At 38.7% G+C, this 17,211-nt stretch overlaps 1 protein-coding gene across 1 annotated transcript in view; it reads left to right on the top strand.

The window, feature by feature from the left end:
* EPB41L4A (erythrocyte membrane protein band 4.1 like 4A) overlaps positions 1-17,211 on the top strand; it is a 234,384-nt gene that overhangs the window by 79,358 nt on the left and 137,815 nt on the right. The gene's annotated exons all lie outside the window — the stretch shown is intronic.

Here is a 17,211-nt window from a genome sequence, read left to right as displayed (position 1 = left end):
CTAGAGAAGTTTATTGCCTTTTCTATGAAACTAGGAGGGCTCAGTTTGGCAAAGAGGCTCCAATGAACAATTTGTGTGTTGTGGCTGTGTTACCTTGGTAACTCTGATGGACAATCTTCCTGGGTGTGGGGGTTGGACCTGCCTTCAGAGTGGATCAGGGGCACTGACACCCCCTCCACCCATACCACCGGATCCTGAGGATATTAATGTTCACAGAGAGGGAGGCAGTAAGTAGAGGTTTCCAAATGGTGCAATCTGTGGTTTTCTTAAGATATTCATAGAATGCCAGAGCTGGGAAGGACCTTTATTCGGTTCTGTTATCCCATTTCACAAGTGAAGACACTGAGACCCTGAGCGGTTCGGCAGCCCACCTGAAGTCGCACAGTGAGTCAGGAGCAGAGCTGGATGAAATCCAGTCCCGCATCACCCTGTCTCTGAAAGTTGGTCTGTGCTGTGCTCCTGCCTTGAAGTGACCTCCTCACCACCTTTCCTTTCCTTTTCTTTTCAGAGGGTTTTGAAATTACAAAAGTAGAACCTGCTGGTGCATTAAGTTATAAAAATACAGAGATGCATTTTTAAAAAAAAAAAGGTCGCCACTCATTTAAAACTCTGTTTTTGTAACTAAAATATCTTTTGGGCTTTGCTTGAGTTCAACACATATCAATCCGACTCTTTTTAGTGGTTGCATAGTTTCTCATAGTCCAGGTGACTATACTTTATTTAATAATCTTCTATTGACGGCCATCCAAGTTAGGGATTTTGATTTTTGTCACTAACAACTAATGCTGTAGCAGACATACTTGTGCGTATCCCCGGGGCTTTTATTTCCATTGAATAGATTCCCCCGAAGTGAGATACCTAGCTACTGCTACGTGTGATACTGCTGTTCATCACTTTTCAGAAATTCTTGTAGCTCTTCCACCACTCATTTGTTACCATAAATACTGTATTTGTTTTTGTTCTTTTCATCTGTTTTTAATTTACTGTTTATCATACTTTGTTATTTACTCTTCTCTGCCTTTCTTTTGTTGCATGGTTATTAACATAGAATTTCTTTTTTTCTTTTTTAATCCTACCAGTGGTTACTTTCCCACTAAATACTTTCAGAACAGCTGTAATTAAACATTCTATGTTAATATATAAAATTAAATATTTCCCCTTGAGTTTTACTGAGATAGTTTAGAATTTTTTGTTCTCATCTATTTTTTTCTTACTACATGTCTCGTCTCCTTAAGAAACAGTTAACCTATAAATTCCTAGTCATATTAGCTTCATCCAGTTACATGTGTCACTTTTCCCTCTTTGTCTTTTATATCTTGAGAACTCTGTCTAGAGTGAGCACATCCTCGAAGATTTCTGCAATGTGGGTTCATTGGCTAAGTAAGCTTCTTAGTTCTTGCATGTTCAAAAAAGGTTGTTTGCCCTGATGACTTTGGCTTGGAGCTTTCTCTCAGTAGTCATTTTTGAATTGTGCTCTTGTTTCCAGTATTGTAGTCGAGAAATCTGATTCCTTTTTCTCTACAAATCCACTGTTCAATTTGTTTGACTATATGATTTCCTTTTAATCTTTAGAGTCTCTGATGGCTGACTCCCTGAAAAGGCTGCAGAATAACTTATGAATAAAGCAAACATTGAGCATTGCAGTGGAGGGAGGGCAAAGATGGCGGATTTACAAGGAATTTTAGGGTGGGTTAGGGCATGTTGCTCAACGCAGAAACACAGAATTAGCCAAAGTTTTTGATAAAATAGTTTAAGGTTTGTGGGGTTCAGTAAGGAGTATTTACTTAATAAGGAATAGCTGTCTATTCAGATGAATACATTTCTGGAAAGTTCTGAAACAAAATTATTTGTAACAATCTTTCTGAGTAAGAGTTTCCTGAGATAGTAAAGCCATATTAATATAGGTAGTTGAACAGTAATGTATGCTGGTGCAGATAGTAAGATGTGTGGTTGCAGATGATTTGGATTCTAAGTTTAAATATTTTACCAAGCCGAGGCCTGTGTCTTTCTTTCCTCATTAATGCTGCCTGAGCTTGCTGGAAGCCCTTTCAGTCTAGGGAATTATCTCTTCTTTCAGTTCAGGAAGGTTTTCTTTTATTTTTTCCCTCCCTTCCAATTATGTCTTTGTTACTGTTTCTCCTCCAGGAAAGCCCGTTTGTTATCTACATGTTCTGTCTTCTGGTTACATCTTCCATGTCTCTGATGTTTTTACTATGATGTCTGTCTGATCTTTTAGAACTCTGAACGGGATCTCAGGGATGACCGTGCCATTTTCATTTTGTCTGTTGAAATTTTAATTTAAAAAATCACGATAGTTTTAGAAAGCCATTTTTTGTGTTCTAATTGTATCTCCTTGAAAGTCTTCATTACCTTTCCCCTGTTTGCTTTCTTTTGTCTTTTTCACAGGCACTGTTTGTTCTGGTTATTCATCTTGGTCTCCCTCATTCAAGTGGCTGAGACCCCTTATGTGGGCTGTGATTTTACCTTGCCTTTTAGGATTTCTATTTCTCAGGCTGAGAGCACTCTTGGGCAGTGGCAAATCATCAAGTACTGGAAGATAAAGATGTAGGTGGGCATAAGCTGTCACACTGGGACCCATCAGCTGAGGTCCGGGGAAGAGGCTTGGGTCTCAAGGGCAGTTTAGCTTACCACCGCAGTGACCTTTGAGATCTGCTGGGGTCAGTAGGATTAGACCTCCTTCAAGCACCAACCACAGTGTCTTCCTAAGTATTAGTAGAACCAACTTAGATTTCTGGCCAGGTCACTTTAGGGAACTTTAAAATCTGTGCTCAACCCAGGTGGGTCCTTTGGCTCTGACAGAGCTTTTTGAGAGCATTCTCCCTAGGAGTTGAAGGAGCTCTGGCCTCAGACTCATATTTGTGTTCTCCCAGTACGGTGTGAAAACATTTTAGAGCTCAGGTTCTGGAGCCAGTGTGGATTGTAATCCTGGCTCTGTCTGCGTGCTTTTGGCAAAGTTACTTAACCCAGGGGTTCCCAACCTGTGGTGAGTTGTGTAATTATTTCATTATATATTACAATGTAATAATAATAGAAATAAAGTGTGCAATAAGTGTAATGTGCCTGAATAATCCTGAAACCATCTCCCCCACCATCTGTGGAAAAATTGTCTTCTATGAAATGGTCCCTGGTACCAAAAATACTGGGGACTGCTGATTAACCCATGGTTTCCAATTATCTCATCTCTAAAATGAGGAAATTAATACCTACCTCTTTGAGTTGCTATGAGGATTAAATGAATTTCACATTTATGAGAAGATGTAGTGCTCTTAGAACAGTGCCCGGCACAACACAAATACCCAGTAAAAATTAGCTGTTATTTTTATTATCTTCAACTCATGGGGCTGCTGTGAGGATCAAATGAGTTAGTATATATAAAATACTAATATGTGCCAATAAACATGTTACTGTCTTTATTATTTTATGTGATTATGACTTATGTGACTGAATTATTATAACAATATTAATAAAACCTTTAGCTTTTAAATTTGGAATTTCTCCCAAATTAAAGAAATTTCTTCAAAAATCACATAATTTTAAAGTTGGGAGACTAAAATGAATTGTAAATTGTGTTTATGCTACAGCCATATCATGGGGCTGCTTTAGTTGCCAAAAAGACATTCCCCTAAAGTAGTATCTTTAGTATTGGTTAAACATCCCTGCGCATTGGAACTTCTGCAGCAAATTTTAGCAACTACTGTGCTATTATTTTAACATTTGCTTTCATATTTTTTAAAATCCCTTTTTTATTTGGGGTAAAAGGTATCCCCAAGTATTCCTTTGGTTGTGGTGTATTAGGGTCAGTGCAGAAATGCTCCCTAAATCAGTAACTTGAAGCAGAAGTTAGATGTGATGAATATTATTAAAATAGCTCTGCAACTGCTATGGTAAGCTGTGCTGTTATTAATTTAGGAGAGAACATTTTGCCAAATAATGTAGACAATAATGCAGTGTTTATGAAACAAAGCAGTATTAAGGCAATTGTTGCAGATTTATGTGCCCTGAGAGAGCCATCCCCCTACTTTCCTGTCAATTCCTGTGGGGAAACAAGTATTAGATTATGAAATGCTTTAAGGAATGCATCCTTTGCACAGAATGCTCACCTTGCTCATTTTGTTGCTGCAGAGAAAGTGAGAAGAAAAGCAGGTCAGGAATATGCTTTGTGGGCATCATTTTCTCTCTGCCTTTTCACTTCCACCCCAGCCTAATGCCCATCCTTCTTCCAGTCCTGATCTGGGAGCACTTCCTTGTCTGTTCTCTGATTCCTCTCGTCAAGTTCTCTGTTCTGTGATCCCAGGCTTTTTGAACTGTGCTCCGTCTAAGCACCCCGACATAGACCAGCTCGTGGTGAGTTTGCTGTGTATCTGTCCTGCTACCGGGGAAGACTGAGAACCCTGCAGTCCCCATGGCCCGTAATCCCCATGGCCCTTTCTCTCAACCTTTCAGCAAACTCGAGGTCACTCACCTTTAGCTCTTCAGTCCCTCTTTATGGTGGGGGTGCCAGCTCAGACACTTACATAGGCTGGGGAGGTCCCGTCCATGAGTGAAGGAGCAGAGTTTAAGACCACAGGGAGTGGAAGGGACCCGTAAGCTGGCGTGCATGTTCCCACTCAATAGCACAGATGCAGGGATTTTTGCCACTTGCTGGGGGCTGCTGGAGGAGGCAGAATGTGACATTTCCAGATCTTCCTGTCACTATGTTGGCCACTGAATGAAGCACGGAGTTCTCTTTGTGACCTTTGTCTTAAGTGGAAATAAAACATGAGAAAGTGCTTGTTTTGTCCATACTCAGCTTCTCTACCTCTGGGGCTTTTATCTCTAGTGTGGGATAACCCGAGTCCCCAGGCTTTCCCAGAGAGTTGCTGGGGGGGGGGAACAGACTCTTCACAGGAGGGCTTAAGCCAACCCCCGCCCCACTACTACTGCAATTTTAAAGAATTACCCTTTTGTAGAAAGAATACTTTAACATTAAAAACAAACAAACAAACAAACAAACAAACAAAAACCTCCCTCTCTCCCTCTCTTCCTTTCCCTACCAAAAAAAAAAAAAAAAAAAAGAGTAAGAATGGATAAGCACTGAAATGACTTTAGGGAAATGTTTCTTGGGTCACTTTGGGTTGCTTCTGTGTTAAGGGGGAAACTTATAAATCTTAACACCCATACGTTCAGTGGAAGCCTGTATTACTTGTGTGATGGATACAGATGACAGATACGTAGGGGATTCGCAGCCTTCTCCTCCCACTTTTCCCACACAGTTTTCTCCCCTCACTGATCCCTGAAGAACGGACAAAAGGACTGAGAATTGGGCAGGGGTGGGAAGAAGGGACTGTGGGACCAAGATGCAGGGTGACCAGGAGAGTTCTCTTGGGTGGAGGAGTGAGCAAGGCCTGGGGCTTTTGAGGGACCTTGTACAGGAGAGGATGAGAGATTTTATTTAACTCTTTATTTTGAGATAATTTCAAACTATACAGAAGAGCTACAAGAACAATACAAAGAACTCTGTATACCCTTCACCCACAGGTACGGTGGTTAACATTTTCCCACATAGGCTTGTCGGTATTTTTTCTCTTATTGAACCATTTGCAAGTAAGTTGAAAATATGAGACAGATTACCCTTGAATGCTTCAGTGAATATCACCCACAAACAAGTTTTCTAATTCTGTCATTCCTTCTACATTTTATTAATATCAGTTGACATTTTATTTTAAGGAAGCACTTTCTCTTCTTTCTAACTTATCCATGTATGTGTTTATATTAATTTGGAATCATGGATTCCTCTTGGGGATTATAATCTGATACATTTATTTTTATGTTCATATTGTCCCAAGTGTGACCAGTGGAGTCCCTTCAAGCTAGCTCCTAGCTTTTGAAATGTTCTTTTGAAATGGCTCCATAATGACTTGAGCACTCCTTTCCTTTTTGGTATAAGTTATTTCAGGCCATGTACTTTCCTGTCCCAGCCTTGGAATCGGTCTGTTTTCCAGGGAGTGGAGAATAACATTTAGAAACCAAAGATCTGGAAGCTAGGTGTGTTCATTGCTATTGAGGTGTTGTTGCTCCCATGCCCTATAACAAGCTAGTGTGACAATACCCAGGGACAAGCTTCCTGGCATCCCGGAAACCAGGGCTGAAGGAAGGGCTACAGTGTTAGGGAGACTGAAGATGGGTATGAAGTAACTTTTAACTGGAAAGTTTTGAGGCTTTTCAACATAACATGTATTTTACCTCTGTGACTTGAAACAGGAAGATAAGAATTGTTAATATTTGCTATGTGCTTTAACTCTTCTTTGTGGGGATCCATATTTCTGGTCTGAGAATATTTGGAATTTACCAATAGTCTGGTTATCTATGGTTGTGTAGTTTTGTAACAAACTACCCAACATTTAGTGGCTTGAAACAACAGCTGTTTTATTATGTCATGATTTGTAGGTAGGGACATTGGCTGGGCAGTGTTTCTCCATGTGGCATTGACTGGGAACACTTGTTGGTATTGATTAGGCAGTTGGAGCAGTCTAGGGGGCTGAAAATGTCTTCATTCACAGGCCTGGTGCCTTAGCAGGGCTTCTGAAAGGTTGGGGTTGAGGCCCACGTCTCATGTATTCTCAATGTCTCCCCACATGGTCTCTCTAGAAGAGTAGTTGGATTGTCATGGTGGCTCAGGGCTCCAAGATCCCAGTGATGAAGCAGCTATTTGTTTTAAAAGCTAGGCTAGAACAGCCTTAGCATCACTTGGGCGATACTCTACAGGCAAAAGCAGTCATAGGCTAGCTCAGAATCAAGGAGAGGGGAATTAGACCCCACCTCTTAATGAGAAGAGAGTCAAAAAAATCTGCAGCAATCTTAACTGCACCACGTCTTGAAAACATTGAGTAGATGATGAATGGATTTTTAAAATTTTTCTCAAATGTTCTATATAAAATAGAATGTTAATTTGCTTTTAATATAAATTTATAATTGCTAATATTAATGCATTTACAGATTGTGAAATATCTTTTCATCATTCAAATTAGAGTTTAAATGATTATATCTGAAATGTGGGAATATGTTTATGTAATGAAACAGATCCCTGGCTCAGTACACGCTCTTCTGCTCTGTGAGGCTTATGAGCTTGGAAAAAAATCATTCAAGTGTCCTGAATAAAGCAAGATTATTAATGAATTCTCAAATATTTTGTCTTAAGGATATATTAATACATTCTTAATAATATAACCCATTTTTCTTTTCCTTGAAAAATAAAAGGCTGTGTTGTGCAAATGTCTTTTTTTGCCCCATATTTCAATATTCACTCTTTGACCTGTAATGAATAGAATGGACGTGATAGGGTTTCTGTTTACTTTATGTGCCTCTTATTACCTATGGACATTTTTAGCTGAAAAGTTAATTTTCAAATCCTTTTATTTTGAAATAAAACCAGATTTGCAGAAGAGTTGCAAAGATTGAGTTCCTGAATACCTTTCACTCAGCTTCCCCTAATGTTAACATCTATGTAACCATGTTACTGTATATTTGTCAAAACCAGGAAATTAACAATGATGCAGTGTTAGTAACTAAACTCCAGATTATTTTTGGATTTCATCAGTTTTTCCACTAATGTCCTTTTCTGTTTTGAAATTTAATCCAAAATACCACAATGTGTTTAGAAAGATTAATTTTTGAAGTACATAGCATTCTTGAATTGAAACGTTTTAAGGGTGTCCAAAACATATATGAGAGAGATGAAAATTTAACTTGTGTTTCAGGCATTTATAACTATTGGGATTTGATTTTTTAATGCACACTTGATGAAATCAAAGAGTATATTTTAAAGTAGTCTCAAAAATAACTCCCTACTTTAGGAATTCTGATTCCTATTGTTAAAGAATGCTGTTATCTATTATTTAATCTCTGAGCTTCCTTTTTTTTCCTTTTGGTTTTATGCTGTTACAAGATTTTTGTGAGTCTCTGTTCTAACAGGATTGGTAAGAAACAGGGAAAGGCAAATGCTTGGTTAGTGGCAGTTGTGCCACATTGATTCTTTTCCTAGATCCTCTGTTAGCTGTTTCCTGTGGGCAAGTCAGTCATCTTGCGGATCTGTTTTCTCATCTATAAAATGAGGAAGGGCTGGCTCTCCAGGTGTGTAAGAATCAAGAATGTTTCATATTTTGCAATATGTGTGAAGAACATTCCTTTGTCTTTAGTCGACTGGTTCTCAAGCTTTTTAGTCTCAAGATCCCCTTACTTATACTCTAAAATTATTGAGGACCTCAAAGAACTTGTGTTTATGTGGGTTAACTCTGTATTTATCATTGTTGTAAATTAAAGCTGAGGAATTTAAAAAATTAATTCATTAAAATATTCATTTTAAAAATTGTCAACAAATTATATATATCTTTGCAAAAATAGCTGTATTTTCCAATACAAAACAATTTTAGTGAGTAGAGTGACATTGTTTTTTTTACAGTTTTGCAAATCTAATATCTGGCTTAATAGAAGATGGCTGGATTCACATAGCTGTTTTGTGCATTGTCTGTTGTGATTTCATATGCCATATAACCTCTGGAAAACTGTATACTTGTGAGGGAAGGAGAGCAAAACCGACAGATAACAAGCTAATAATATTAGGAATATAGTTCTGACTTCATGGACCACCGAAAGGGTCTCGAGCCCTGCATGCTCTGAGAATCACAGATGTAATAGACGGAGCTCAGACTTTTAAGTCAGATACTTCTGGACTGGAATCCTCCCTTTCACCACTTCTTTCTGTGTTACTGTAGCCAAACTTCTTATTCTTTCCCAACCTCTGTGACCTTGTTTATAAAATGGGAATAAAAATGCCAAGTTTCATAGCTGCTGTGGATATTTAAATGAAATAAAGTAAACGAAAGCATCTAGCATAGTTCCTTAAATATAGATGATCAACATCATTTCATTTTTTTCTTTCTCTCTTTTGCTGTGATTTGAAATACTGCAGAGAAGATGAGTTGGGTGGAGGAAAACATCATAAAGAATAAACAGGTTTAGAGAGGGGAAGAAAGCAAGATGTGGTAGATTGTCTACAAGGACGGCCACCTGTGAGTCTTCCGGGCCTCCTAGCAAGAGGTGGACTCTGTTTCCATTCCCTTTCCATCTGGGCGGACCCAGGGACTTGTTTTGACCAATGGAGTGTGGCCAAGAGTGATGCTGCCAGGTCCGGGTCTTCAGAAATGAGGCAGTTTCTGCTCTTGGTGTCTGGGAGCCCTCAGTCACGCTGTCATGAGGTCAGACTGTCTTGCTGGAGAGAGTGTGGCCTGAGAGGATGAGAGACTGCAGAGAGGGAGAGGGGCCCAGCCGACCGCCAGCCACCCCAGGTGAGGTGTCACTGTGTGAGTGAAGCCATCCTGGGTTCTCAAGCCCAGGTGAGCTGCTCTGGCCAACACTAGCTGTCCCTTCTGAGCCCTGGCCACATTTTAGAATCATGAGCAAATTGTTGTTGCTTTAAGCCTCTACGTTTTGAAGTGCTTGGTTACACAGCGGTAGATCGCTGAAACAGGAAAGTCTGAGAAAAGTGCATCAGTGTGAACAAACTTTGTATATGAAAAGCATAAATAATACCTTGAAAAACACATTTTAGTCATTTTTTAATGAGTACATGAAGGTTTTCTTTCCTATTTCTCATGTGGAGAGGAGGGAAACTCTTAGAAACCGCTGGGTGGTGGCTGACAGTAGTGCCCTGAGAAGGAGCATCTGCCCGTGCCTGAGGCGGCTCCTCCGTGCCCCTGCTTTGCCCTAACGGGCCTGAGCTAAAAGTTTAACACAACTGATGTTTTCCCAGAGAACTTGGAATATATTATGTTCAAAAGATGTAGTGAATTTTTAAAGGCACAACAAGAAGTTTTTGCAGGGTTCATTTCCCCTTTGTGAAGGAGTAAGCTGTTTGTTTCGCATGTAATAGTTATCATTCTGTGCAGCTGGCAAAAACCTGCCTTTCTGGTTTGTAACGTCATGTTAATCTGCAAAGGTGTTATTACTCATTTGAAGTATTCTTTGTTCTGGTTGAAAGCTGCATTGATGGTATTTTCAAATAAACTTGTCCTGCTTTGGAGTCTTTCTCTAAGATTATAAGTTTTTTGTAGCTCTGTTCTTTTTAGAATGTTGCTAGTGTGTCAGTAATGAAAGTAATCTACCTCTATTTGCTGAGAGTTAAGTGGCATGTAATTCACGGTCCAGAAATATGCCATAGACATTTATTTACTCTCACTTTAAAAGTAAATTAATATATTGTTACACTGAAATGAAGTTTTTCTGAATAGTTATAAAAAAATCACGCTTCCTTTATTTTTATTGTTTCATATCCAGTCTTTTCTTGATGATGGAAAATCAAATTCCTATCACACTTATTGCATAAGGAAAACTGGACATCTTCAAAAAAGTTTTATTAATAAAAATGTAATATCGGGTCCCCTTTCTTTTTTGGTGTCTTGTAAATTTCAAATATAAGATATTTATTCCTCATACTATCTTTTAGAATATATTGAGTCTATTGGAATTGTATCACTGAAACAGATGTATATTTTTAAAAGTAAACCAAATAGCTTTGGATCTGCTGATAATAACAAGATAAATGAATCCATTCATTTTTCTCTTTACTTTTGTAAGACTGATTAGTCAAAAAAAATGGAAATCCTTATAAGAGATAGGAAGAAGAGAGGTTTAATTCCTAGGCCACCATGTTTTCAGTACTGTATCTCTCTTCCTTGTTTATTGGCCTTAGTATTAATTCAATAGACTTTTAGAGAGTTCGTACTAGGTGCAAATTATTGGATTGCATGGAAAGGAGGTGGTATGTGATACTCAGCACCTGCTTTCCAAATGTCTACACATTAGTATTAATAGAAAACTCAAAAGAACTAATAAATGGCCCTCATAAAAGTGAAATAGTGTGTAAGTCTCAGAGAAAGGCAAAAGTAAGCAGCTTTATAGGTTCAATGGAGGATGAGGTCATAATGAGTTTGGAGGATAAGGACAGGCTTTATGGAGAAGGTGGCATTTGAACTGGGTTTTGAAGGGTAAGTGGGGTTCGGACCATGGCCAAGAGCAGTAAAGATATTCCAGATGAGGGAACCATATATCAGGCCAAGACCCAGCGAGACTTCATGAAAGCTGAAATGAGAAGAAAGCCTTTCCTGATATTTGTGGTGTTATTCAACTCGCTCTTTCAAAAGTCTCATTAGTGGAGGTCCATTATCTAAAACAAAATTTTAATTTACTCACCTATTTCAGAAAATTCTTGGTCATGTTGTTAAGGGCTTAAGTTGCAGTTATCTTATGTTGTGGCATCTTGATAAATTTCCCACTTTAGCAGAGATTTCTTCTAGAAATTGTCAGAAAAAAGAATGTTAAATACAATCACGTCCCTGTCTTTCCTTTGACAAGTACTGGAAGAAGTAAAGTTAAGCATCAAATTTTCCTTAGATTTCAAATGAAACTAACCATCTGACTTAGAAATAAAGCTCTTGGTTCAGTGTGTTGCGGACTGGGGGCATGTAGCCTCCACATTGGTGTATAATGGTCTGTGTTAGAGCCTCCTGCTCCCAGGGCTCAGGAAGAATTCAGATTAAAAAGTTGTAAAGTAACTTTTCGGGGGGGATGGAGAGTGTGAATTTGTTTATGTGTAAACATGGTCAACAAATTGACAGCTCACCAACATATTCCTGTCTTTTCTCTATTCATTTCCTTGCTTAACACCTCTTGGTGCATGTACCAAATCCAACAAACAGCTGCCTCCACGAGCAAAAAAAGAGTGATGACTAATTTCTACTTAGTATGCGTTTTCTTTTTAGACATATTTTTGTGCAGGTAGTACGTGTGCCTGGTACCTAGTCAAAGGCACAAAAGAGTTTCTGATGAAAACCGTGTCTCTCCCTGTTTCACTTGACAGAGACCACCTTTTAGAACTTTCTTAGTTACTCCAGAGCCCTGGGGCTTCTCTAGGGTTCTAATAGGCGGGTCAAAGACTTCCCCTATCACAGCACTTTGTATGGTATTCTGGATGCATCTTCCTCTCTTATAGCATTTGTTAGTATACTTTTCCATCTTCTAGGGAGTAGTCATTTGCTGCCATGTAACAGACACTCAGGTATTTGAATGAATGAAGTCATATGTTTCATAACATCCTTGTGGTACTGTCCTTTTTTTCCGTAAGAAATCCTGGAACTGGCACCTTCCTGGCCTAATATACTTTAGTTTCTACTTTGATTCTCACATTAGTTCTCTATCAGTTCTTAATTTCTCTATTCAAAGATGATTTCTTATGAACCTGAAGACTTTATACCACCTGAACTGCAAAATACAGGCCAACAGGCAATCTCTATGAAGAACCCACATGAAGGATGAAATTATCCACAAGTAAAAGGACAGAAGGACAGAAGTAAGCAACTGACAGAATAACAGAAACGAAATACAAATTGGGGGAGGGGGTATTGGAAGAGGTCAGTTAGGGCAGGACTGGCAGGAATGTGAGCTGGGATGTACACCCCCACCCTGGTAGCAATTTAACCACTGGCATCCATGCTTTCTGAGTCTTGTCATATAACAGTATGACAGATGAGAAATTAAGAGGTTTTCACGTGCACGTTTGCTTGAAGTGGTAACAGAAATACAGCATTTCTGAGACTCGCCTGGCCCTGCTCCAGGTGCTTGTATGGACACACCTGTGCTGTACAGAAACTGGTGGAGGGAATCATGAGCCATCACATTTTTTTTTTAGGTTAGCACTGGATTCATTGCATAACATTGGATGCTTTCCTTGTGGTTTCTTTATAGAGGATAGCAAAATATGCTAAAGGATAATATTTATGAAGTATTTTCAGCACCAGAATCTATATAAATGCAAAACTGTCACAGAGATTGACAGTCTGTGTTCTGGTAGTTTTGGAGTGATAGTTTTGGAAAGTTTCCAAATTTGGTGATTCTTACTCCACATGAAATGTTTGCAATTTCCATGTACTCTCCAAACTACACTGGTTTTCTAAGCTTGCTTTTGTGTATATTCTTCATGAGTATAATATTAGATACTTTTTATGCTTTATAAATATAGATTATACGTATGATAAAAACCCTAACATTTCTAGTGGGCGTAGAGCCATAAAAAAATATTCATAGTTTGCATAAAGATAGCCTTGATTTACATATTTTAAAAAATCATACCATTTTATTGCCATAATTTCAAGCATTATTCTTTCCTCTTTTGTTCACAAACCACTTGTCATTTACCTGTTTGGGACAGAAGAATTAGGTGGAGTTGTGGGGCTTTACCTGCTCTAGTTATTCCATCTTTTCCTGTCAGTGCCTGGATAGGAGAAGGGACCCTTAAGGGAGATTGGATCAAGATGGAAGACTAGCCTCATGTGCCAGCATTCCAGAAGTATTTTGAAGTGACAAGAAAGATGTGTGTGCATTTTCTACAATAGCCTGGAAAATAAGAAAATGTGATCTTAGTGGGCCAGAAATTATAAGAGAAGTTCATGAAAGGCAAATGAGAAACAATTGAAAGTAGAAACCATAGCCCAAAACATGGGTGGGAGAACTGTGAAAGGTGGTAGGGATGGATTGACCATTCCAAGCTTAGTGGCTGTGGAAATATGGGGGTCAGAAGAAGCCCTAGGTAACCATCAGAGTGATGTCTGTAGAGCCTTCAAGACACCCAGTGGCTTTGATAAATTCTTCTCATTGCTATAGTAGCCAGAATTTGCTTTAAGAACCCTTGCTTGATGTACTTACATCAAGGATGCACTTAGAAAAAATTTTTGTATTCATGATGATATTTTTAATATACTGTTGGACCCAATTTTCTATACTGTTACTCAGGCTTTTTACTTGGGACATGGAGGCATGGCTCTTGGGCCAAACATACATATTCACTGCTCCTGGGGGGAGGAGTAGGGAGGTTGCTGGTGGATTGGCTGGCTGTTCCTATCGAGTATCTCAAGAATGCTAGAAAATTTGGCTCAGAAATTGGTCACTCTGATTTCACCTCTGAATGCCTCTGCTGTTGGGCATCCCCTTGCTATTGGGAGCCACTGTCATAAATTAATCCTAAACTCTTCCTCCTCCTTTGTATCACTCGGTCAGAAGTCAAAGGCCTTGGCTGAAACCAGGTCATGTGCCTGTGGTCTAGCTGTCAGGTGTTTGGGAGTCTGGTTCCTGCCTCCACCCAGGACCCACACAGTAGTGGATTCTCTCCAAATAGGGAGAGGATTTGATATGCACCCAGAACAAAATGAACTAAAATGGACACTTCTCTATCCAGAATATTTGATATTAGAAGCTTTTTTAATGTCATTGATACATGAAAGTAAAAACATATAATCATCTGATTTCCAAAAAGTTGATAAAATTATCACTCATTCTTGATTAAAAACCAAAACAGAATAAAAAAGACCAAATAAAGCAGAATAGAGGGAACCTTCTGTTTGATAAAGGGTATATCAGGGCTGTACAGTACCAATTATGCTCAGTGGTAAAATTTTAGAAGCAATTCCAGTAAAACCAGGAAGAAGATAAGGATGCATGTTCTCACAATTATCAGTTGTCCTTTTATTGAGGTCCCAGCCAATGCAGTAAGAAAATAGAAGAAAACGGGGGCAGCATTTTGACAAGGAAGGACTAGAACTCTTATTTGTAGAAAATGTGATTATCTAAGAAGACTCCATAAACAAACTATTTGAAAAGAGTTTAGCAAGATGGCTGGGAGTAAGATTGATGCAGAAAATTAGTTGCTTTCCAATATATGTATATAATATAACAATAAAACTAAAATACCTAAGAATGAGCCGGTATTAGTTTTCTATTGCTGTGTAACAATATACAAACATAGTGGCTTAAACATACCCCCATTTATTATCTCACAGTTCTGTAGGTTGGAGGTCCAGGATGGTACAGCTAGGTTCTCTGCTCAGGGTCCTACAAGGCTAAAGTCAAGGTGTTAGTCAGCTGGGCTCTTATCTGAAGACTCTGGGGAAGCATCTGCATCCAATCTCTTTCCGTTTTTAGCAGAATCCCATCCTTGTGGTAAGACTGAGGTTTCTAGTTCCTTGCTGGCTGTCAGCTGGGGGCTGCGGCTGCCCTGAGCTCCTTGAGGCTCTTCCCATTCTTCTCAGGTGGCCCCTCCATCTTTCAAGTGACAAGGACCTGCAGAGCCCTTCTCATGGTTTGAATATGTTTGACTTTCCTTCTGCCTTCCGTTCTGCTGGAGAAAGTGCTTTGCTTTGTAGAGCCCATGTCATTAGGCCCACTCCAATAATCTCCCTATCTTAAAGTCAAGTGTGCCATGTAACATAACACAACCACAGGAATGGTATCTCATCATGCTCACAGGTTACAGAGAGCAGGGCAGGACATCTTCGGTGGGGGGTGGCGAGGGGCAGGGAATTTTGTAGCCCTGCTTGCCACAGAGCCCAAGTAGAATTCTGTAAGACCTACATGTGAAAAAATATAAAATTTCCTTGAAGGATATAAAAGATAACTATGTAGGTTTCACTTTGTAAACGTATCATCCATGTCCCCCGCAAATCATCGAGTCTGTCAATTCAATTCCAGTTAAATTTGCAATGGAATTGTTTATTAAATTAAGAGCTGGTTCTAAACTTCCTTGAGTAGAGAAAAATGTCTAAGAATTAGCAAAGACAATTTTGAAAAAGAAAGATGAATATCAAACAAATTATATTAAACTAAATTCATTAAATCTTGGGTGTATTGGTCCTGGAGTAATCCATGCAATAGAAAGGGGGTTCATTAGTAGATGATAAAAGTGTTTCAAATCAAAAGGGAAATGATGGCCTTTTTGGTAAATAGTGGTACAGTTGTCTATCCACTTGGGAACAAAGCATAAAAATAATTTCCAGAGGGAATGAAGAGCTAAATATGCCTAAGTAAAATTGTGCAAGTATTAGGAGTACTTAGGAGAATTTACTCATAAACTTTGGGCTGGAGCCTAACCCAAATGCTAGGAAATGCAATTGGCTGGTAAGCACATGAAAGAGTGTTTTCTTTCATTAGTGTCAGGAAAATGTAAATTCAAACAATTCCTTTTTCTCCCCCCCCCCCTTTTTTTTGCTCAATCAGATTGGAAGAAATTTGCTTAATCCAAATGTTGGCAAGGATGTGGGGAAACATATACTTTCATTGAATGAATTGTAATGGTCTTTTTGGCAGTGCCCTCTGTAATTATAAGTATATATATCCTTCACATGAGGAATTTCACTTCTAGATTTTTGCCCCAGAGAAAGACACAGGTACATGAGCACAAAGAGACGTCTATTGGATGTGGCATTGTAATTATAGCAGAAAATGCCCAACAACCTAAAGATCCATCGTGGAAGGGCTTTTTGCTTATAAATATTTAATGGATTTTGAAAAAGGAACCAATTAAATTTAACCAAAGTAATTTAGAGGAAGACAAAATACCTATGGGATTTGTAACAAGAACTGTTTTCTCCCATTGTGTACTTTTATCACTTCGTATCTCCCATTTTATAATGCATTTAATCAAAACATCTGCCTTATGTTAACAATCCATTTTCCAAAACAGTGCAGTATTCTAAAAGCAGTGCAGTTTCCATACATGGATAAGCTCATACTGGTGATTTTCTGAGGGAAGTTGCAACTGAACAAAAGCCCTACTTTATTACCACATCGTGTGACTTCTTGGGAACTTCTTTTTCTACCCTGTTATACCTGCTAATGATGGTACAAAAGAAAGGAAGAGTCTGTATCTGTACCTGCACTATCGAAATGGGTTATTTTCAAGATTAATGTGGTATGTGGAGTGGAGCTTGCTGATTAAGTGTGTCTTACATGTGAGAATAATTGACATTTAATATGTTAGATGATAAGAATCTGTAGTAGGAGGGGAGAAGATAGATTAGCTTTTTAGATAGGTATCAACATTTAAAAAGAAGCCAAGAGAAATGTTTTCCTTACCTCTGTGCTTTTGCGAAGTAGGTAAAGTAAAATACCTTCACAAGGGCTTTTCAGGAGGTTAGCTTTGGCAGCTTTAATCTATGTGTTTATTATTTGAGGATTGAAAATAAAAGCTTCAACTGTTATTTTCATTTTATGTATCTTTTGTATTAGTCTGTGAGACTAATACTGTAGGTGAAAGTTGCTTTTTAAAATGACAGAATTGTGGGATTTTCTTAACCAGAGTGTTTTTTGCCGAATTTATTAGATGCTCTT

This window comes from Eulemur rufifrons, chromosome 17 (genome assembly GCF_041146395.1).
Source record: "Eulemur rufifrons isolate Redbay chromosome 17, OSU_ERuf_1, whole genome shotgun sequence".
In the NCBI taxonomy this organism is placed as follows: domain Eukaryota; kingdom Metazoa; phylum Chordata; class Mammalia; order Primates; family Lemuridae; genus Eulemur; species Eulemur rufifrons.
Note: the sequence above shows the minus strand (reverse complement) of the source record. Positions and strands in the feature narration are given on the sequence as shown.